Here is a 21,918-nt window from a genome sequence, read left to right on the forward strand (position 1 = left end):
GATATTGGAGGAAAGGAGGAGGCTTCTTTCCTGGGAGTTCTTAAAGATAGCAATTGTTTTTTATAAAGTTTTTTCTTTGCTTTCTATTTTTTTCATTTATCTTTTTTAAAATCAGAGAACAATTGCTTTACAATGACGTGTTAGTTTCTGCTGTACAACAAAGTGGACTGGCTCTACGTATACACATATTCCCTCCCACCTGCGCCTCCCTCCGGCCCCCGCCCCATCCCATCCCTCTAGGTCATCGCAGAGCTGAGCTCCCTGTGCTTCCCATTAGCTAGCTATTGTACGCATGGTAGTGTATATCTGTCAATGCTAGTTTCTCAACTCGTCCCACCCTCTCCTTCCTCAGCTATGTCCACAGGTCTGCTCTCTACTCATTTTTAAGTGACTCAGTTCTAAAGACAGAGTTTTAAGGATGTGCCAGGGAAACAAAATGCCCAAGTATGCAATGAACCTTCACACCAATACTGCTCTGGTACAGCAGGTTTCCTATTTTAAAAATCACTGTTAGATATAAAAATCTGGAAAAGACAAAACATGGAAAAAAGTTTTGTAATGAATTGTTCAATTTGCTACATTCATATGCAATTGTACTTCCACGTCACTCACTGAGTTTAAGAGCCGGCTGCTAGGGAATCAGAGATCAATAAGAAGCAGCCCCTGCTTTGGGGGATGACCAGCAGCAATTCCAAATGTCTCTTATGAGAGGAAAGCTGGAAAAGGCCTCTGAGATCTCATCCTAGCTCTGAATTATACAGATGGAGATTCAAGATGGGGAAAATTTAAGCCACTTTGTAAGGACACAAAGATCCAGAAATTCAGCCTCCTAAATCCCATTCATGGATCTTTCTAGAAAGTCCAATTTTGCTCATCAAAGACACAGGTGAGTAAAGTCAAGATGGCATGGATTAGAATGAAGGGCCCTCAGCATTAAAAACCAGAGACATTACTTTGCCAACAAAGGTCCATCTAGTCAAGGCTATGGTTTTTCCAGTAGTCATGTATGGATGTGAGAGTTGGACTGTGAAGAAAGCTGAGTGCAGAAGAACTGATGCTTTTGAACTGTGGTGTTGGAGAAGACTCTTGAGAGTCCCTTGGACTGCAAGGAGATCCAACGAGTCCATCCTAAAGGAGATCAGTCCTGGGTGTTCATTAGAAGGACTGATGCTGAAGCTGAAACTCCAATACTTTGGCCACATGATGTGAAGAGCAGACTCATTGGAAAAGACCCTGATGCTGGGAAAGATTGAGGGCAGGAGGAGAAGGGGACGACAGAGGATGAGATGGCTGGATGGCATCACTGACTCGATGGACGTGAGTCTGAGTGAACTCCGGGAGTTGGTGAGGCCTGGCATGCTGCGATTCATGGGGTCTCGAAGAGTTGGACACAGCTGAGCGACTGAACTGAACTGAACAGTGTCCACCCAGTCCCACCACTAACCAGCTGTGCATATCCACAGGTACTGGGTCAGTAGTTCTTCCCTGATGACACAGATCACCTGGAGGGCTTATTAAATCTGCTGTTAGTCAGACCTTTCTCCTAGAGATGCTGACTTAGTTGGTCTGGATGGAGGCCCAGACCTCTGCGGGGTCTTATGTTCAGAAAACTTGCAGAAACACTGGCCGGATGAGCCCTAATCTAACCCTCCAACTATGAAAGCATAAACTCCAACTATGAAAGCATAAAGTAAATCAAATATGTGGTGATACAAACATCAGCTTATTCAAGGTTCTTGCTTCTACAGGAGCAAAGTTCTTTCCAAGCTCTTTTACTGTGACCACTATTCTTTGCCTGTTGATCTGATCAGCTTCTTCTGGTCTCTGAGGAAAATCCCTCCCAAATCAAATACGTGAAAGACTCCTACAATTCATACTTCCAGTTACCTGCAGACCATAGAATGATTTTTTTCATAGAAGGATTTTTCTCCTTGCAAATTTGAGATATAGATATATAAGCATTTGGAAGGAACATATATTTATAGATTTGTATCTCAATAGTGAGACAAAAACACACATTACCACCAAATTTTACCTAGCACATAAAATAGGTTTGGGGGGATTTTTGTTATTATTGTTGAAACTAGAAAAGCAAAAACAATTGTACTTTCTTTCCTTTTGTTTCCAGGATGCATCGCTAGTGTCTAAATACTCTGTTTTGATAAACCAAACACTCCTAACAAGGAATTAATTAAACACACATATCATTGGATTAAAATCAGAAATGTCAGCATGGTCACAAATCTGTGAACACACCCAGGTCACAGGTTCGTGGCTAACATTAACTTGAGTGTTGCCAAAGGAGAAGCCCAAGACGGAGGTTCTCGCTGCGGTCTCCACCCAACCCTTCCCCTCCATGAGAGGGCTAGACAGATAGGACCCATTTAACAGTGATGGTGGGATAATCTATAAGCTCTGTTTTGTCTTCCTTTCCCTCTCTTGGAGTTGCAGGATTACAGACTCTGATATCCGATATGAAAGAAGATCCGGCTGATGACATTATTCTGGAAATGTCTTGGTCTGAAATATCTGACAAAGCCAAGCAATGAGCTGGACGGGAAAATCGGAGAGAAACAAGAGACTCAAGGAAGTCAAGCAAAACTAAATTTCTGGTGCCTCTAAGAATGTGTGTGTGAGTGTGTGTTTAGCTCTGAGCTTCTTTCTCTAGTTTACATGGCTCTAATTGTTCCTTCTTCCAACAGATAATTACCGACTCCTCTCAAGTGGTAAGTGCTAGATAATGAGGGGATTCTGTGAAGGTAGGATGAAGAGTAATCCGTGCTCATGCAGAGGAATGACTCTACTCGTCTCTCACATTTCCTCATTTGTCAACTCGGCCTGGGGCTTAGAGCAGAGTGGTGAAGTGAGGAAGGTAGAATGAGCAAGAACCCAGGAGAATCTCCATTCCAGGGGCACCCCTCACCCAGGGCGTAAGTTGGTCCCATCTCCCATCTGTAAAGGGGGAAACCCTTTCAACCATAACAATTCATGACACCATGTAACACAGAGGACTTCGGGGATTTCCCCGACAGTCCAGAGGCTGGGACTTCACCTCCCCAGGCGAGGGGTGCAAGTTCAGTCCCTGGTCGAGGAGCTGGGGCCTCCCTCCCACCCCTCGGCCAAAACACCAGGACATAAACAGCAGGGGCGATATGCAACAAATTCCACAAGGGCTAAACACGTAAAAATTAATATTACGGAAAAACACAGAGAACTTTGTGAAGAACAGTTAATGTTTCCAAAAATATAGGCAAATATGGTTAAGATCAGTTACTTTCTCAGGATAACTTTATAGAGTCATTTATGGGACTTGGGAAGAGTGAGATGTTTGGGGTTTTTCTTTGTTTCTTCTACCCTTCTTCCTTCCTTTCCTTCCTTTTTTCTTTTTCTCTTCCTTTCTTGTGGAAAAAAAAAGGGGGGTGGGGTGGGAGTACCTTAATCTTGTCTTTTCACTGCTTTCTGAAGAAGGCCCTGACCCCTTGCTCTGGTGATACAGTTATTACAGACCAAATCCCTCATTGGCCGCATGAACTGTAACAATTCAGAGACAAGACAAGTCTCCAGGAGCTGATTTTAGAATTCAAACCCCAAGCAGAAGTGGTGGATTTAAAATTCTGAGCCCAGCACAAACCTCTTCATTTTCAAGTTCATTTACCCTTGGCAACATGCAACCTCCTGTTTACTAAAAAGGGAAAAAAAAGCTTTTAAAAGGCTCATTTAAAAGGCTGAGGAGCCTTTTGGGATCTCCGCAAGCTCTTTAAAAACATATTTTGATGATACAAGTGTAAACAAATCAAAAGCATATGGATTGAATTTCCCTTAAATTACACAGGATTTTTTAAATGATGGGAGGGTGGAAGTGTGTTTGGAAAAATATGTTTTTGGTTTCACTGACTCAGAAACAGGCAAATGAGCTGAAGCTTTTGACAGACCCCAAGCGATGGCAGGTTTGCCCGTCATCTGTCTTTGAGGGTCTGTAGTTCTTCACGAGCCTTCTTCGGTTTCACATTCAAAGAGATTTCCCTGAGCGCAGCCGCACAGAGAGGAAAGCCCGAAACCCCGCATTGTGAGTTCTCTCTTTCCCTTGAGCAACAGAGCCCTATTTCATGGAGGTTGACAATGTAGACTCCCCTTAGACCCGTCAAGAGCATAAGTGGTCTTTTTAGAAAATAGAAGTTTATACAGGGCTGAACAACCCAGACCCCGATGCCAGTGTCTGCAGTCCCCAGGCTGGGAGCCACCCCAAAGCCTTTACCCAACACTTTTCAAAGTGTGCTGGAGAGTTACCTGGTCATCACGGTAACTTCCCTCCAATCCCCACCTCACAACATGCCAGAAACAGGGGGGTCAACAACCTGGGCACCACCACCTCTGACGGGCTGCTGATGACAGGATCTCAGGATAAGGGAATAAACACCAAGAATGCGCAGACAGAATGAAGAATGGCTGTGACCTTATGGACACTAAGGCTTCATCCACAAAGCAGAATGTCAGGACCTAGCCTTCTGATGCACCCATCCAATCCAGTCCTGAAGGAAAATGTTTTTTAAAAATCTCTAGACCCTTGTTCTTCTTTCCTGTTTCCTATATCTGAATATACAATGGTTTCAGAGTTGGCGCAATCCCAGAGAGCTTCTAGAGGATTCAGGAAGGTTTGGGGTGGGTTTGGAAGACCAGGACCCTCTGAAGACCCTTTCAGTCATCAGCTTCATCGTCAAACAAGCCACTAGAATTTGCTAAAAGGCAAAAGAGCTCTGTTCTTCCACTGTGACAGAATTCTCTGAGAAAAACAAACTAGGTTGCTGTGAAGAAATTTGACTTTGGAAAGCACAGTGGGAAATGTGCAGTTACATGAGAACGTGACTTAACCTGAGTTAAAAGGAAACGTCGCGTGATTTTTTTCTTTTTGATGAAAAACGACAAACATTCCTGGTGCCTCTCTTTCGACACACACTCAAATAGAGAAGTTAACATTACACCCCCTTCCTTTTTTTTTTTCCCTACTTCAGAGGAGTGATGTGAGAAAGTACTTTGGAAAAATAAAGGGCTCTCTAGTAAAAATAGCTGCTAACCCCCACTTGAGTCTCAAGTCCTAGAGACTTCTGTCCCCTTGCGACAATGGTGGATGCCTAACCAGTGCATAATTTTAACAGCACAATTTGCACTGCTCAGGCAGCTGTCTGCCACACCAACTCTTTATGAAATCCACCCACGGCATTTGACTCAATTACCTCCTGCAGCTGCAAATTCCACAGGTCAACCACACTCTGCATGGAAAAGTATTTCTTTGTATTCGTTCCAAATTTATTAGCCATTTGAACCATTCCTTTGAGTGACTTGTATATTTTTAAGTGTTCATATATCACCTTTTTAGGCCCAAGTCCCATTGGCCTGTATTTAATATGCAGCTCAGAATATTAGAGTATGGTGTTCAAAGGATCTGTATAAAAGCCAGTGTGGCATGTTGACCTCCACTGGAGCTTTGCTGAAAGTTCTCCAGCCATGGACATCCTCCCAGCCCCACAAGCACTCGTGATCACGACTATCAGAAGGAAAAGCATTTCAGGGACCCAGGATGGAACAGTTCAAATGCTCTCCATGGTAAAAATATGAGTTGTGGCCAGACCTGATATACAGGAAATCTCTAAGAGCTAACAGCCAGTGCTCTGTTTTATAGACAAAATAACTGAGTTGCAGAGAAGAGAGGTCACCTCCTGTAAGAGACAGCAAATCCACAGCAAATCCAAACACCAAATCCACAGACTAGGCATTCTGCACACAAGTCCAACATTCTCAGCCCTACCACAGGAGGTTCCATGTAAGAAGAAAGGGCAAGACTCATGGATATATAAATTAATGTTTCCCCGGGCCAGTAAGAATGGACATCACAGCTCCTTGGCAGTTGGCACCAATTATTGAGGGCCATGCTTCTCTCCCCCATGGGCAGCTTGGAGTATGATGGAGGATCCTGGGAGTTTCTCTTCATGTCCTAGAAATAGACGTCAAAATGCATCCGTAAGCATGAACTTCCAGCATCTTTGTTTAGTCTGACAAATGACGTTCTGGACCATTTCTAAGTTCTTGTTTCTCTGGTCGTCACCTGCCAGGTCAGACCAAATGGGGGTCTTACCCCCATCCCCAGACAACCTCAGGTCCTGTCCTGGCCAGGCTGTAAGGTGTTGGTGGTCTCTTAACTCCCTTCACTACCATTCTTCTACTGGAAAGCTGGGTGTGTATAAGATGGTCTCTATGTCTCCACGCATTGTGAAGAGCCTCAGGCTTCATTGTCAGAACTTTGCAAGGCCAGCTTGACCCCTTCCAAAATGTGAACACAGGCAAGCTCCTTAGCCCCTCAGAGCTGCAATTCTGCAGCCCCACCACGGTGGAGAAAACGCCTGTCTTGTTTCGCTCTTATGAAGATTAGCCATGAAGGATCCAATGTCCCCAGCCCTGTGTTCAGCCCATAATAAATACTGGATACGTGTCAGCTGCTTGCCTTTTGCAAGTTTATGCTGTACTTTAATAAGCGGTGCTAAAGGATGCTAAAGATACAACAGGCTATTACATACTACTGCTTTTGAAGGGGCGACTCAACTTAGCAGCCTACTCTGAAGCCCAGGTGTAGCAGGGACAAAATCCAGAATTTAGGGCTATAGCTTCAGCCTTGATTCAAAATTAACACGCGACCCGAGAGGAACTCCTCAGGGCCTACACCACAGTAGGGCTGCTTGATTAACAGAAAAGAGAACTTGGTGCCAAGACCCCTCCTTCCCACCAAAGGAGAAGAAAACGCCAGTTGGAAGCGAATTTAATAACGACATGTTCAGTCGGGCGCATCTGCTTCCCTTCCACGTCAAGAAATTACAGTCCACACTTGCGTTTAGCAATTTATTCTTTTTCTGAAAGTTTCTCTGCTGTCATGTACAGGCTATGTTTAGGATTTAGAGTTTCAAGATGCTTTTACTGTAAAGTGAAATAGAAACAATGATGGAATATGGGGAATCTATGATATCCAGCATCTATGGGACCAGAATTTCCTTTGCCTTTTCAAAGAATACAGCTGTTTTCAGAATTTGGTTTTTGCATCTTCTGAATCAGGGTATTGCTTTCTGATGAGAAATTAAAAACCAGTTGTCAGTATTTCATAAAAACTTTGAAAAGTTCCCAAAAAGCATGACATCAAAGTGTTATCACGTTAAAAAGGTCTTCAGTCTTGACGTCTAGCATCAGCTCAAGGGGCCCAAGTGACTTTGGACAGGTCACCCAACCACATCCTTGGCCAGACACATCATTTGCAACAAGAGAGACTCTGAGCTCCATCCAGACCATCCAGCCTGAGGTCGACATCCTACTCTCCACGGCATCTATTCAGCAGACAGCCAAACAGTTGTAACTTCACTTTTCCCTGATCGTTAGAAATCTAGTTATTCAATAGACTCCAGGAAAGCATCTTATTCCAGTGTCTGATAATGCTCATGGAGGTTGAGTTTGTGACATTCTTATATTCTCAAGAAAAGTCTCTGCAATCGCAGACCTGAATTTAGATTTGAATACCACTATTGGCCAAGTCTGCATTAAAAGGAAGGTAATTCAAGATGCCTGCCTGATCTGTCTTCAAAATGACACAATTTGATGCAGACCTGAAATTGCTTTTGAGCCTGTCTGTGTTCAGCCCTGGGCAAATCTAGGACTCACACTGCTGCTTTATTAACTCGGTCAGCCTGGACAAGTTGCTAATGCCCTTTGTGTGTTCATGGGGGCTCAGTTGTGTCCAATTCTCTGCAACCCCAAAGACTGCAACACCAAAACCAGACTCCTCTGTCTGATGGATTCTCCAGGCAGGAATACTGGAGTGGGTTGCCATTTCCTACTCCAGGAGATCTTCCTGACCCAAGGATCAAACTCATGTCTCCTGTGTCTCCTACATTGGCTGGCAGGTTCTTTACCACTGAGCCATGTGGGAAGCCATTGTATACCCATTTTTTTTTTTAAAAAAAGGTAATTATGGTATAATTTTCATACCATACAATTTACCCCTTTAAATAAGTTCAGTGTTTTTTAGTATATTCCCAGAGTTGTGCTCCCATCACAATTAATTGTGGGCACTATTGTCCTCTCTAAAAGAAATTCTATACACATTAGCTCTCACTTGCTGTTTCCACACAAACACACCCATCGCCAGCCCTTGGCACCTACTTTCTGTTTCTATAGATTTCCCTATTCTGGACACGTCATATAAATGAAATCATACAACATGTGACTTTTTGTGCTGACTTTTTCTACTTGGCTTGATGTAATCTGTTGTATTAGTACTTCCTTCCTTTTCATGGCTGAATAATATTCCATTCTATGGACAGACCACATTTGGGTATTTTTCCAGATTTTTGGCTATTATGCATATACTGCTTCTGTGAGTGTTCATGTACCAGTCTGCACACCAATTTCTGCATCTACAACATTCAATTGCTTTCCCATATGGCTATTTGGATTATTTTGAATAATGCAAAAACAACAAATTACTTGACAGATGAACTTATCACCTCCACAGTATCACTTGCTCTTCTCCACTTCCTGACAGTACGTTGATGTTCCAGGTACTCAAGCTCTCCCAAAATTTGAACTGTCCCTTCACTTTGCACTCTGCATTGAATTCATTTCTGAATCCTCAATATCTAGGTTGTGTCTTAAAGTCAAAATCTCTCTTTTTTTTTTTTATCACTGAGTATCATCCTCACCATTAACTAGTCACCTGACCCTCAAGCTTTCTCCTTTTCATTCTACCACAAAATTTTAGTTACAGCCATCAAGTACTTGAAAACCTTCAGTGGCTCTCCACTGAAAAAGGTACTGTATTAAGTCCTTTACAAGGTACAAAAGTTGCAAGCTACATACTTGGGTACAAATAGCTCTAAATTTGAATATTTTTATATAAATGAATTTAAATTATCTTTTAAGATCCATTTAGTCTATTGGAAAAATACTTGCTCTAGTTACATTCAGGCAGTGAATTCGGATACTTCTGTGACTTCCCGAGGGCAGCTTCTACCATCCGGGGTCTTAATGGGATGCTCCAGCTCCGGCCCCGTTTCCGCCGCATCCTCAGACCCCCACTCTTTGCTTCCCTGACCTGGCCCTGCGGTCAGCTCTGTCCTAAGTCTGCACCCTGTGCTGACCCCAAGGGCTTCTCTTCCAGCCCAGCACCCCTGGAGGCACCCAGGAAGTGAGTCACTCTCCCATGTGTGTGGGATTTCCAGTGTCCAGCCCACCCCTTCCCCAGCAGAGCAGGCAAGCAACAGGACCCCTTCTCAGAGAAAAAGCCACACATAAACCATCTTTTCTCTCTCTATAGCTCCTCCTCTACACACCTTCGACCACATTTGTCTGATCTTTGCATACAGGCTAGTTGAGCTCTTTACCGGTTTTAATACTAGGACTTTTTATTTTTTAATACTTACCTATTTGGCTGCATTGGATCTTCACTGAGGCATGTGAATTCTTGGTTACAGCACATGGGATCTAGTTCCCTTTCTCAGGACCGCCGGACTGGGAGGTTGGAGTCTTGGCCACTGAATCACCAGTGAAGTTCCTCCCAGACATTGTTAGATCATAGACCCTGAAGTGTTTTGTTTTCCAAAACACTGAGCTCATGGAAATAAGGAGCCTTGACTCTCAAGACCCTTGTCCCTCCCATGAGTTTCAAGAGCCCTTTTTGGAATGGCTGGTTCTTAGGCCTGTTGATTCCAAAGCCTGTGCCCTTCACAGCTGTGTAAGGCTGCCTCCTGAGTTCTCAGGGTATCAAGGGCTGCGACCCAACTGCCAACACTTTAGGCCCATCCAGAGTCTGCTGGGGTACAGAGGAAATGGTGGGGAACTCCCAGCCAGAGCAGTTCCTCCAATTACACGAAAGCTCTTCTCCTTCTGTAGTTAGAGCCCCTGACCCATCTCACCCGGCCTAGCCCCACCTGGCCAGGCTCGCAGATATGAAGAGTCCTGGCTGGTCTCTGACTTGGTCTCCATGCAGTGGGGCCGTTCCAGAAGGTCCAAATGGGACTGTCACACCAACTGACCCTTCAGTCCTACCTGTCTCTCTAGTGTCTGTGGGGCGTGGACAAGGGCCTTGGGAGCCAGAGGCCTGACAGTTAACCAGAGAAAGGGAAAGAGCACAGGTGTATAGAGCCCATTTTCAGAAAAGACGTGTAGCAGAAATGCACAAAAAATATTATTAAAATCTGAGGGAAAAAAGATGAAGCCAGAGTAGGCAGAAGTATAATCGTAGTTCATTGTCTGTCCTCTAATAAAAGTACCAAATGAGTTAAAAGCAAAAAAACATGGTAGTCAATTCCATAGAAAGGAAAGAAGAAAGCCATGTAAGAAGTTTTGTTTTTGTTTAAATTGGCTATTCCTCGATTAACAGAAAAAGACAAAGGCTGTCATTTTTCTACAATCATTGTTGTGAATTCAAAAACTCAAGCTTCTTGTAAAGTCGACATTTTAAATTTCCAAGTTTTCACTGCTCTCTTAAAATGGAAAGGATCTAAATTGATTGGAACAAGCAGAAAAAAGATTTGAATTTTTTTTTCTTCTCTGTGTGTCCTTCTAACATAATTGAAAAGATGAATTCATTTGGCGAGAAGTGCCGCTCAAATTCAAATTTGGTTCTCTTGAAGAAAGAGGCCCAAACTGATTTTTCTTTGTAGTTAGAGAATAATGAAGCATAGAGATGATACATTTTTGCATATGGGTTTGCAAAAGACACAATGTTCTTATGGATTTTTTTTTTTTTTTTTGGTCTTGAATATGGGTCGTTTGTAAAACGAAAGTCATCTTGCAGGATTACTTCATTTGGTTATATCTCTTTAAAGACTCAAGAGCACCTCTTTATCCATATTATCTGGTGATAAATCCTCTGAAATTCCCTGCTAAAACAAGTCCCATTGATAGCAGATAACCCGGGCTCAGCCTTCTTAAGTTTTATGTCGATTAATCTCTGATTCATGTTAATGATCTTTCAACTGTTTTATTCCTTCTGATGCTGGAATTTTTTTTTTTTTTTTATCAACTTAACGTGCTTACGGATAACCTAATCCATGTTTTTTGTCCTTGGTTGACCATTGCCTACACGATTTCCTTTCTCTACCAGCTCGCTACCTTCCCTGTGTGTCCTGGGAGAATTTCCTGGACCAAATATACTGGATGCTGAACTTCAGTTTCTATACGTTTCTAGTTTGAAGAAATCACCTTTTTTAAAAAAAATTGTTTTAGTTGTGTAGGTGTTTATGTATTTAATGTGTTCACTCCTGCATTTTTAGTTCATTGTCATTTTCCCAAGGGACCACATTTCTCCCCAGTTAATTTCTAATGACCCATTTTCAGGGGCATCTGCACCACAGAGGCAGCAGCTGATTTCGATTATGCCCGAATTTTCTCAGCAGGAACCATCATTGACCTAAGCATCCCTTTCACAATACCATCCCAGGCGGAGCAACAAGCCAGTGACCATCCAGGCCCTCAGCCTTCCTGGCTTAGTGAGCTGCTACTTCTAATTATTCCTAAATTGTTTGAATTGCTTAAAGCCATTAAAAACACACACTCGACATTTGTGCATTTTGAATTCATTGCCAGAGTCTGCTCCGACCAGCGTTTCCACTGACACAATATGACTGAGAAGAAACATCAAAGGCTTGCAAACAAGACCACTGAAAGCATTCTTGCTTCTCCACCCATCAGAGCCTCAATGTTGTCTAAAACAATGTGATTTCCAGAAGGAGCTGGCTAACTGCAGGCCCTCAGAACTCTGGCAAAATTGGCTAAAGCAGAAGCTGAAGGAATAGAGGGTTTGAAACTTCGCAGGGGAAGAAAAGCATGGTGCCCCTTTGCTAAGAGGTGGGTCTCACATTATGTTACCAAAAAAGGCAACATGGTCCAAGTTCAAAATCTGTGCTCAAAGAGTTGGGGAGCTTTGGGGAAATCTAAATGTGCCTCTGAGGTACGTGCATGCTCAGTCCCTTTGGTCGTGTCTGACTCTTTGCAACCCTATGGACTGTAGCCCACCAGGTTCCTCTGTCCATGGGGATTCTCCAGGCAAGAATACTGGAGCATGCTGTCATGCTCTCCTCCCAGGGATCTTCCCAGACCAGGGATCAAACCTCTGTCTCCTGCTTCTCCTGCATTGTAGCTGGACTCTTTACCGCTGAGCCACTGGGGAAGCCTGTGTCTCTGGGGAAGATGTATCAAATTCCAGTGATTTAGAATCCAGGAAATGGGATACAGTATGCACGTACATCTTCTGGTAGGTCCCAGATCTTCACGGAAATTTCAGCTTGACAGAGGCCATTGTGCAGGACGTTATAAGGGAACCATGCTGCATCTCAAGCATGTAGCTCAACTCTCGGCAATGAGTATTGGTTGAATGGGTAAATGAATGAATCGCCCGACAAGTTTGGAGTTCAAAGTGGTAACAAACTAGTCATGGGTGTCCCTGTGTGCTCAGTCTTTCTCCCCCCTCCCTCATCTGAGTACAGTACACCTTTCCAGTAGGTATACCTTTTCTTACCTGAGATTTAGCCTTCCATCCACACCTGGGATCTCCTTTATACCACATGAGAGACCTCACTCCAAGAACTGACCTTTTCCCCTGCATCATCAATGACTATCTTTGTCATGTTCACATCCTGTAAAATCCACCTCTTTAATCTCTCTCACTGCTACTGCTTTGGTTTAGAGCCTCATCATCTGTCAGTTTGAACGATTTCAACACTCTCCTCACTGAACAGCAGCTCCAACATCATAACTGGGACCCAGCTCCTTTCCCTGTCCTTGTCAGCCTTGCTTCCTCAGTGCGGACTTCATTCTTAGCGGACGCTTTCTCTATAGTTACGAGATGGTGGCCAGCAGGTCTTGGAGGGTTTCCTTCTTTGTCAGATCTACCAGGGAGGAAAAAGCATCACTTCTGGTATCTGCAGTAAATTAAGGACCAACTTTCCTCTCACAGGTGTCCCAAACACCTGTGAAAGCCCTCCCCCCATCTCTACTGCTGCAATCCCCATTTCGGAACTAATCACTGTGCCCAAGGAGGAAATAAAAAACTTATTGCTTTAAGCCATTCAGGTCCACCTCTAGAAATAGAGGTGGGAACAATTTCAACCAAACTCAAAGGCAAGAGGGAGTGGGTGAATTCCCCCAAAGAGAAGCCAGAGGATGTTGGTGGGAGAAGGAGATGGATGCTTGAGAAGCAGGCAACCAAAACCGACTAGTGCAGGGATCAACAGGAGGGGTGGACGGAGCCTATTGTGTTCATCTGTTGATCTATAGGATATGGTATAGGATCAACAGAACAAAAATCTGTCCAGGTAGAAAGGGAAAAAGAGAAGATCAGAAATTACAGCCAGAAAAGTTAGGAAAGGCAGGAGAAGCAGTCAGATCCTATTAGCCAGAGCATGAAATAAGTCAAGTTCATAAAATTCAGTTGAAATAACAGTTACTTGAGCTGGTCATGCGTTAGAATCACCTGGAGGAATGTTGTGTTTAATCCAGACATCTTGATTCCATCCCCAGAGATACCAGTTCAGTGGATCTGAGGCTTTTGAAATGGGAGAGGCTTGTGTGGAGGATGGGCTGGCCTGAAACAGTAGGAAGAGTCACATTGGGAGGCTTGGCTGGAAGGGTTGGCCGAGGAGGAAGAGTATCAGTTCAGTTTACTGCGCCTCCCGCCCTCTGACGGGTGTGAGAGGCAGGCAGGGCTGCCCTCCTCTCTCCAGGGCACAGACCACAGCAGCAAGCCAGCAAGCCACTTGGGAAAGGTCACACGCAGGGGGCTGCCAGCCAGGTTCCCGGGTGCAACGACTTGGTCTCTTTGCCTCAAATGGTTGAATTCAGAGATTTTGTATGTATATATATATAAATCCCTTGAATACATACATGCAGTGTGACCCAGAGGTCTAATATATTTCCTCCATGCACACTGTGGTGTGTGTGCTCGTGTGTGCCCAGTCGTGTCCAACTCTTTGTGACCATATGGACTGTAGCCTGTGAGGATCCTCTGTCCATGGGATTCTCCAGGCAAGAATACTGGAGTGGGTTGCCATTTCCTTCTCCAGGGGATCTTCCCAACCCAGGGATCGAACCAGAGTCTCTTGCATTAGCAGGCAGTTTCTTTACCGCTGAGCCACCTAGGAAGCCCATAAATGGTAGTAGGTAGTATCGACTAAATAATAAGTCTGTAAATAAATTTTCACTGAGAACCTAAGAAATTTAATAATTTGTCATTGATTTCCATTTTTGCTAGATAGAACCCCATATTATATTTTTAAAAAGAAAAAGACTAGAAAACTCAGGTGTGGAAGAAGGACCTGAGAAGTGGGGGGCGAGGGGACTCCTCCGTTCATCAACCCTCTCTGCCCAAATCTGTCCAGTATGTATTTTCTTTCTATCAAATTTAAAGATCATTTTCAGCCCCCGATAAAAGATGAAGAAAGGAACCCGAGGGTTAGGTGGAGATTTTGCTGTTTCCAATGAGCAAAAGCACTGAAAATGCTAAGAGACGGACTAGAACTCTCTAACCCCTCTCCCTCTTCCCTCTGACCCTCCTGCGTCAGTCCATGTGGGGCGGGTGGGACCTGCAGGATAACACAGGTCCCGCTCTGCCCCTTAGGGCCCCAGCATGTGTTTCCAGCCCCAAATCCTCCAAAGGGAATCCATCTCCATGCTGATGGATAAAAGACGAGAAACACAGTAGCTTTCTGGTGAATTTTCTTATATGTCTGTTCCAAAGCCAATTGTTTGAAGATTTTTTTTTTTTTTTTTTTTTCCTTTCAAGGTCCAGTACATCTTCTTTGGGTTTCTCGCCTTCCACGGGGAACAATATCCCCCAGACGGCCCCAGTGACTCTGCACTAGCTTTCTATTCTACTGAGTCCTTCATTTCATTTTGGCCAAAGATCAGCATTGATCGAGGTTGTTGCCAGCTGTGCAGCAGCTGTGCAATTCGAGAAAACCACAGTGGGCTCAGGAGGCTAAGAGACTTTATTAAATCAGGAGGAAAAAGCAGGCTTGGGGTTCCTTCTTTCCGTCTTAACCTCCCCTAAATACCTCCCTCCAATCTGAATGACGTGGTATGCAGTGACTCTGGGGTGTCACACCTCTGTGGGACTTAAATAAAAGAGTTTCATTTCTATTAGGAGAAAGAAGCCACAGAGATGAAAATCTACTCATGCCCTGTTTTGGAGATGGAGTGGATGGAAGAAGTTTTCATTTGTTCCAGCATTCGGACAAACTTCAAGTGGGCAATCTTTTTCCCGAAAGTCAGGGATTTGATGGGGTTCATCAAAGAGGGGGGTTGAGGGGTTGAAACTGAGCTCTTCAAAATGTCAAGGCTTTTAGTGTACTGACAACTTGAGTACGCTAATAAAATGTTCCTCCCAGAGTCTAAAATGCATGAAAAAATTATAGAAAAAGGCCCTTCTAATCATTTGGTAACAAACCAACTAGAATAAGTAAAAAATGGATTTGTGTTTTACTTGCAGTATATTATATAGGTCAATAAATGAAGGCTCTGTTTGCACCAGTTACTATTAATCTAAAATGAAATAAAGCATCTAATTTGTAAATTCAAGAGAAACATATTCATTCCTCAGAAGGCAGATCCTTGGAAGAATTTTTAAATTTTGATGACACTGTAGTGGTCATAGCCAGTACATAAACAAGGTTTTTCACACTCAAACTCCACCTGTAGGGAGAAGTACACTGCTGATATGGTTTAGAGCCGAATTGGCTCACAGCCTTCAGCTATGGTGTTGTCATTTCTGAGACCTTTACTACGTCGTCACTTTAGCACTGGCACGATAAAATTGTTTCCTGCTCGGCAGTGTCAAACATGAACATGCAAATCACATGGCATAGGAAATGCAATATTTTCTCAGCAATATATCCCATCTGATGAACTTTCAAATAAGATCACTCAGAGCTTAGAGACAAGCAGCACGCTTGCATGCTAAGTTGCTTCAGTCATGTGCAATTCTTTGCAACCCTAGGGACCATAGCCCGCCAGGCTTCTCTGTCCATGGGATTCTCCAGGCAAGAATGCTGGAGTGGGTTGCCATGCCCTTCTCCAAGGGACAAGTAGAATACCTGTTTATTCTGTAGGAAACAAAGGTACCAGCTTTGCAGCATAAAGGTGATGTCATCAGTAGAAAGGAAATTAGGAGATATTGAGCTAGAAGGGGAGATGGGTTTGTTTCTCAGCCTGAATGAAGCTGGGCAGGAGCTGTGTGCACTGAAGCATGGGCAACTGAAGTTAGGGGTGCCACGTGCAGCCACGGGAGAAAGAGAGATGGACTGGCCCTTGTGGGAAATAAATCTACCATCTGGGACTAATTAGAACTCATTTGTTAATCTGTCTAGGGACCTATTTATTTCTTTCTTTTCTTTCTTTTTTTTTTTAAAAAAAAGCAAATACCCATCTTGCTGTAAAGATCCTTGGTGATTTTCCGAGAGAGATGGACAGATGCCAACTTGTGGCTTCCACTTCATTTTACATTTAGTACAATGATAAATTCGGATCTTTGTCTTGTTTTGACAAGTGATTTTTTTTCAGAGAACAGAGGGAAAACCACAGAGAATGTCTATGTTTTTAGCCTAACTTACAGGCTGGAGGCAGTTTCAAACTTACTCTAATGTATGCATCTCTCTTTACGAAACTTGCAAGAGTTTTCTAAAAGAGAAGGCAGGAGCGACTCGTAAAATTTAAAAAGCTTTTCATAAGTCCCTTAGTCAGCATTTATCTTTGTATTGAACATGACTTTGGTTAATGGCCAAAAAATGTATGAATCAATAAAATGTTAGACATCCACCAGAGACTGGCTGCAACCAGGTGATTCATTCTTTTTGCTATAAATGACCCATCATGTACTCTTTGCCATTCTACTTCTTCTCTTTTATTTTTTGTTTGTTTGAAGCAGAGTTGACTGAATGCAACCCTAACCCTAACCCTAATCATGGTTCCAAGGCTATTATGGCCTGCTCCTTTGAGTCGTCTGTGGATAGATTCTCCACCAGAGAATCAAGATGGACACTGCCTCTGAACTCCCACCCACATCTTACAAACCACTTCTGAAGGTCTCCTACCCACCTTACAATTTTCAACAGCCAAGTCTTCCAGACCCGCAGATGTTCAGCCGGACTGATTCCTTCACTTGAGTGAAATAAAATGAATCTGGGGTCTCACCTAGAGTACTTGACCCTGTTCTCTGTTACTCGTAGCAAGTATATTGCGTTTGCATATTTAAGGCGCCCTAATGCCTCTTGGAAGTGAACTCAGGACAGACTGGGTGAGCTAGCTACAGCCCAGGGAAAATCTATGGGGTGGTCTTCTGAGCAAGGCTAGCAGAGCAAGGCTACAATCAATGATTTCCAGTCACTATGCAGGAAGGAAAGTCCTGTCCCATACCCAGGTAAGAAGGAAATCCGGAAAGAAGTGCTCTTGAGAAAGATCTGATAGTACTTTTTAATGTGGTCTTCTGGTTTGGGGTCTGATTGGCCCACACTGATGTCTAGGAAACTGACCAGAGCTGATGAAGCTATGGATACCAGCAACTACTGACCCAGGGGGAAACTGCAGGAGTGATTCAGAGGCAGAGAGCTCCCCGGGAGGGCAGCCCCCTATGTTCTGCTTACTCTAGGGGCAGTGGGTTGCCCATGATGGGGTCTGGCAGTGAGGTTTCCTGGTCCAGCCTATGAGCAACCTCCAGAGACCCTGAAAGCTAGTGGATACAAGTGCCCTGGCACCAGTAAGGCCAGAGACCAGGTTCTTACAGCACTGGAGTCAAATACACTGTGTTACTGGGGCTAGAATTCACTTCACTAGGGTGCTTGCTGGTGCTCAGTCTGCACTGGAGCTGGGTATGCTTTTAGGCCTGGGGAGGAGGCAAGAGTTCAAGATAAAGGTGGGAGATGGCCTAGGCTTGCCTGGCTGGGAGGCTCATAAAACTCCTCTGGCAGGAAGTTCACCCTCGTTTTCCAGAGATGAGCTTTAGAAGGAAGTTGGTTTTTATTTGTTTGCAGTTGATCTAACATTTGGACATGTGCTCTGGATGACAAATACCTGGGTATCCCCTTCTTACCACCACAATCAGAGGTTTATAAAAGAGAGGACTATTTACATTCTTTCAGGAGAAACATCCCCTCTCCTCCAGAGCTTCCTCTTTGCCCTGTTCTTCACTGTGTGTGTGTGTGTGTGTGTGTGTGTGTGTATGTGTATGTGTGTGAGATGTGAGGCAGGGTCTGGTGGGGTGAAAAGCAGGTGGTCGCCAATGCCAATTCTGAGCATATTCTCTTAGTCTAATTTCTGCCCCCTCTGAATCATTTCTCAAAAGGACCTCGCCCTGGCTCTGAATACATTGTCAAAATTTGTCAACTGTTAGTTGTTCAGTCATGTCTGACTCTTTGTGACCCCATGGACTGCAGCCTGCCAGGCTCCTCTGTCCATGGGATTCTCCAGGCAAGAACACTGGAGTGGGTTGCCCTTCCCTTCTCCAGGGGATCTTCCCAACCCAGGGATTGAACCCGGGTCTCCTGCATTGGAGGCAGATTCTTCACTGTCTGATCCAGCAAATGTTATGAAAATTAAACTTTGCCCACACACATACACACAGCCGTCCTCTGACACCTCCCACAAGTGTATCCAAACGTGTTAGTGTTTCATAAGGACTTTATGCTAATGCTCAAAGAAGCTCTGGTTGGAGTATCCAGTCTATTCCCTGCCCCAAAGCTATAGGGATACAGTTATCCTCAACTTTCCCACAATCTACACTTTGTTTTATTTTTGGCTGCCCTGGGCCTTTGTTGCTGCATGTGGGCTTTCTCTAGTTGCGACTCACGGGCTCTAGAGCTGGGGCTCAGGAGTTGTGGTTCACGGGCTTAGTTGCTCCGTGGCATGTGGGATCTTCCCAGACCAGCGATTATATCTATGTCCGTCCCCTGCACTTGCAGACAGATTCTTAACCACTGGACCACCGGGGAAGTTCTACAGCCCACCTTTTGAGTATAAACATTGCCCTGCCCAAGCCTCCTGTCTCTGGCCAGTTTGGCCTCTCCAAGTCAGTTAATGCCGGGGTCCTGCCTCGGCTGATCCAGGGAGTTCGAAGCGGGGACGGCGTCGGCGAGGATCAGGATACAATAGCTTCAATTAGATATTAATTAGAAATGTAAAGAGTAATAGAATGAGGATAGCTCAGTAGGAAAATTCAGTGGAGAAAAGAGGCCGAGTAGATTGGTTTACGCAGGAAACCAATAAAACTTCAAGACAAGAAGCTTGCACCACTTACATAGGCCGCAGGCATCCTTCCGTTCTCCCGAAGGAGAGGAAACACTGAGGCCTCCCCGGTCAGATCTTAGAAGCCCAGGCATAATTAGTAAGCATGGCAGGCTCCGCACTCCAGATGGAGACTCAGCCAGAGTTTGAGAGACAGAGAGACATGGGGAGACCAGTATTTTGAGGAACTGATCCCAATTCTTTATTTTCCATGGTCTACTTTTATACACTGAGATGTTATGCAAAAGTCACGCGGGGTCAGCAGTCCTGACTTTTATCAAAGTCAGGTGCTTCATACAAATGTATACAGAGGTCTTAGGGGTGTTACATCATCTTCTGGCCAGGGGGCCTGCTGACAATTTATGACCCTCTCCTTGTGACAGCGGTCAGTCAACCAGGACACTTATTTCTCCAGGGGTGATTATTCTTAAAAAAGACTCCACCTTCCGAAGGTACCAGATAAAGTTACATTCCTATAGGGTGAGGGTGTAGTGGGTTTTAATTAAGGAAAGAATTTACTTAGCCTAAGGTCTAACGTGATTAATATCAAAGGTTAATACTTATTTCTTTTATATATTCATTAATGTGTATAAGGGCAGGGGATGTGGAGACTTAGCAACAAACATTGGCTCAACAAATGAAAAACCCTTCACCAATACAATTTCTAATCAGCCCACTATACATATACTAATGGTTTTCTAACTTTTCTAAGGAACCTGTTTTTAGAAGGTTTAAAGCATCTCGTGCCTCTCATGGTTGGGAGGCTGTGAGCAATCACATGTGGCTGGACAAGCCTATCAGGCAGGCTAGAGAACCTTCAGAGGAGTTTGTAGGTTAAAACACTCTTGTCACGCCCAGGAGTTTTTATTAACTGGAGCTCAAAGTTAATTCCTTCTCCAAAAGAGGTGGTGGGGGACATCTCCCCATAAAGTAAGAGGTGTAGGTGAGAGCACAAAGTAGTAAAGTAGGCAGGCTCTGGTTATGGGGGTAGATGCTCGAGGATTTCCAGGGGGACTCCTGAGGCTCGATCCCGCCTTTGCGTATGTTGAGCCTCCTTCCTCATGACCTTTGCCATGGGTGGAGGTCCTCTTGCCAGCTCCCCTCAAGTTAACAAGGAGGACTTTAGCTCAGCCCCTTCACCCTGCTGGAGAGTCCCTGTCGTGTGGAAAGGAGGGGAGATAAGCTTCCACAGAGGAAAGGACCTAATTGCCAGCAGGTGTGTGTGAAGGAGAGCGTGAAAGCGTCTTCTCTTCCACTTTCCAAAAACCCATAAACACACACACACACAATGTCCCAACTTCCAGTGTCCAGGAGCACTGAGATGGACCATCTGACCTCAGAGCAGATGGTCACTACTCTGCTTACCAGCACTCGGGGCAGGTAGAGTGAGGCAAGGATGGGGCAGGTTGAGAGGCAGGTGACCTTGGAGAGGAGGTCCCCATCTAAGCCAGAGACAGAGGCCAAAGCTCCTTTCAATTACTCATGAGAGAGTGAAGAAAGACCTTGGGAATTCCCTGGTGGTCCAGTGGCTAAGACTTCTTCCAATGCAGGGGTTGCAGGTTCAATACCCATGAGGGAGTTAAGATCTCATATACTTCCCGACCAAAATACCGAAAGATAAAATGAAGAAGTATTGTAACAAATTCAATAAAGACTTAAAAAAAAAATAAAGAAAGACCCTTTCCCCACCCCCTGAAGTGCCTGTGTGAACTTTGAAAGGTTCAAGGGGTCTACCAACCTGTCTTCCTTGATCCCTACAAGAAGATCAGGAAGAGAGCAGAGGATGCAAGGGAACAGAAAGGACAGTGTGAAACATGATCTCCTTAATCCTTTATTCATCAGACTATCAACCTTTTAGGAAGCTACTGACCAATCAAACATTGCTGCAGGTCCTACAGATTACAGGCATGAAGCAATGGAGCAGATTGTGCCTCCTTAAGAGATTAGAGTCTCCAACTGACCAAGACTATTTGGCTGCCTGCTCCGAAAGCTTCCATACTCAGCCCTCTACCCTGATCTTCTACCAGCTGTTGGTGTCATAATCTGGTACCTTCAGAAACTATCTCAAGGAATTTTATAGTGAGAATGAACTTTCTCCCCTTGCCTCCATCGATAACGTATAAGGCTATTGTTCAACTTTGGGAAGTTCTACCATCATAGAAATTTATTCCGTAGGAGAGTAGAATATTGCCTAGAGAAGAAGATACACGTTACAGACAGTGCTCTCAAGGAATTTATAGCATCATAGCCTTAGAGGAGGCTAATAGGGTTATTGGAAACATATCAGTCAGCTAATAGGGAAAGAGCAAAAACATGAGGCGATTTCAGCAAAATGAAAGAATCATAACCATTAACTCAGAAGCAGTAGAGCAGCTTGTTCTGAAATGGCTATAAATGCGGTAGGGTGGCTCAGCTACAGTTTCTGTTTGCTTTAGACTTTTCAAGCACCAGTTTCAATATGCTAGCCCCTTGTTCCAAAGAAGCATTAAAATGTACCAGAAATTTGAATATGCTGGTTTCTAGACGGCATCTTCTGGGCTGCTTCTCATTCTTGGAAACAGGGCATGAATTTTTTGGTTTTGATTAGGAAAATATCCTCTTCAGAGATTAAAC

General features: G+C 44.2%; 1 long non-coding RNA gene across 1 annotated transcript; it reads right to left on the reverse strand.

Moving 5' to 3' along the window:
• Window positions 1-5,282: 5,282 nt before the first annotated feature.
• Window positions 5,283-10,031, reverse strand: LOC147346317 (uncharacterized). Its single transcript, XR_015153552.1, has 2 exons — window positions 9,456-10,031; window positions 5,283-5,989 (listed from the first exon to the last, which is right to left on the reverse strand). It is a non-coding gene; the product is annotated as an uncharacterized LOC147346317 (long non-coding RNA).
• Between the last annotated feature and the right edge of the window lie 11,887 nt (window positions 10,032-21,918).

The sequence above is a fragment of the Bos grunniens genome, chromosome 24 (assembly GCF_055505025.1).
Source record: "Bos grunniens cultivar Pamir isolate PY7600 chromosome 24, Bosgru_T2T1.0, whole genome shotgun sequence".
In the NCBI taxonomy this organism is placed as follows: Eukaryota; Metazoa; Chordata; class Mammalia; order Artiodactyla; family Bovidae; genus Bos; species Bos grunniens.